This window comes from Trachemys scripta, chromosome 21 (assembly GCF_013100865.1).
Source record: "Trachemys scripta elegans isolate TJP31775 chromosome 21, CAS_Tse_1.0, whole genome shotgun sequence".
Taxonomy (NCBI): Eukaryota; Metazoa; Chordata; order Testudines; family Emydidae; genus Trachemys; species Trachemys scripta.
Genome location: NC_048318.1, coordinates 12,019,937 through 12,022,319, shown reverse-complemented (window position 1 = coordinate 12,022,319; position 2,383 = coordinate 12,019,937).

The window sequence follows — 2,383 nt, the reverse complement described above, 5'->3', positions numbered from 1 at the left end:
TCAAAGCATGAATCCGGGTCTGAACTTCCCCAAAGCTCAGGGCTGTGTAGATCCAGCTTTGGTTGGGGCTTGTCTCTTTCTATGAGGCTCTGTCCCAGTGTCACAGAGCTGGGCGTCAGGCAGGGTTGTGAGCGTGGAGCACACTCCCGGGCGGGAGGTTCATTATTTTGTCTCTCGGGGCTGGCTCTGACTATATTCTCTAAGCTGGGAGTACACAGTCCTGCAGCTGTAAGGTTCATTATTCGATCCCCATGCTACTGCGCTGGCTCTGAGGCTGGCTGGCATTGAGGTTCATTCCCAGGAGCTGACGTTCATTATTTTCTCCCGGAGTCACAGAGAAGGGAGTGCAGGCTGAGGCTGGAACTTCCTTGCCTCATGCTTAGGAGCTGGAACGGAGAGGTGTTCGGTAATTTCAGGACCGGAAGAAGATTCCCTGTGATTGCTTTTTAATCACGGTAATAACAGTAATGGATGCAGCGAGTGGAATTGATGGGGAAGGGCTGAGATGTGTGTGCTCACAAACACACGTGGGATAAATGAGCAGGATTTATTGGCTTCTCCACTTAAGTGGCGCTGGCTTCATTCTGCTGGAGAGCAGGAGAGACCCTCAGTGTGGAAAAGGTACCCATCAGGTATCCTATGGCATGAAATGAGCCAGCCACTTCTGGAAAGAGATGCATCTTAGGGGCTTATTATGGCACCGGTCACCACAGTTCCTGGGCACCTCATAATAACCTTCTGAGATAGGGCTGGGCTGTTTTGTAAAGGTTCTGAAGGTTTTGTAAAGCTAAGTTAGTGTGGGGGACCTACGGGTAGATAGAACCGGAGTATAATGTACCAGCCTGTTAACAGAGACCTGGGCCCAGGCTATGGGTGAAATAGAATCCTCAGCTCAGCCCCCTTATATCATAAAACTGCTACACTCTGGTCTTTTTTTGTTCGATTGGCAGCTTTTGCCAAATCTTTTCTTCAGCGGGAAGTGCACCTGCTCAGGATTCAGCCCAAGGTGCGAGCTGTGAATGACACTGGCAGAGTTTTGTGAGGCCCTAGGAATGGGTATTAGAGGGAAGGAGCTGTGTGGGTGGGATGTGACTGGGCTAGCTGCAGACCAAGTGCGAGGTGCATTAGCGGAGCTATGTGTGAGAGTCCTGGGCCAGCTAGGAATTCTGCACATCTGGATTTCTATGCACTGGCAGAGGGCGCAGAGTTAGAACAATGGGATTTGTTATACGTCAGGGGATGTTACGGGGGCACACGGCAGGTGTACACTCATCCCTTCCCCTAAAAGTCATCCAGAATAATGGAAACATGCAATCCCCAGAGAGCGAACTCTTGAGCCCAGCCATTCCTCAGACAGAGGTTTCTCTTTTATTTCTGCAGTGCAGGTTGCACACTCCAAGAACCTCGTTTACATCAGCACAGTGCCGGCCTGCCCGATAAGACAGAATTCTTAGTGGCGTTTCTGCTTTGCTGATCAAGATAAACAAAATAATAAAACAGTTCATGCAAAATTCACCTCTAAGCCGGGAGCCCCAGTGCTAATCCACAAGGTTCAGTGAGGACAAGAGCCCTGCCGGATACATGATTGCTTTCCATTGGGTGAGAAGGTCTCAAGCAAACTAGGGGTGCTGGCTGGAGAAAGTGGAGGCCTGATTCTTCTCTCACGCTGGGGTAAATCAGGAGCAGTTCCACTGAAGTCAATGGTGTTACACCAATGTAAAAAATGATGTGGGCAAGATCAGAATCAGGCCCATCAGAATACAGGTCTAAAGTAGGGAATATTATTGAGATGGGCATGAGACGTATATACACTGGGGCGGGTCTCAGGGAGGCAGAAAGCGGGCATTTTCCCTTATTATAGACATAAGAGCCTGCAATGAAATTCAGATCTAGATGTGAGCTCCCCCCAAAGTTTGTGGGTTGTTTAGATCTGGGGTTCTGGGGATCATTCCTGTCTCCTAACAAATACGCATGAAGGAAGTGGGAGCATTTATCAGATGAAAACAATCAGCGTGCCTTCCAAGAGCCCAGACCACGGACATTTTTTGTAAAAAAATCAACCGCTGTTGTATTTGGAGGAGAAGCCAGGGAAATCCTCTTCCTAAATTACCCCATCCCTGGTATCTAGACAATGCATCACTGCCCCTTTCCCCTGTGGTTTGTCTTGTTGCTTGCTAAACATATTACTGTGTGCTGTTTCCCGAGGCCCATGACTTTGGGACCTGTATCTCCCCCCGCCCCCCGCACACTCTTGACTTAAAACAGCAGCATGGGCAGTAGTTTATTTTAATATCACACACATGCACACACACTACTCTAGCTTTTTTTCAAAGCAAACAGATACACAAGCCCAACCCCACTCCCACCCAACCCCAGCCCCCTT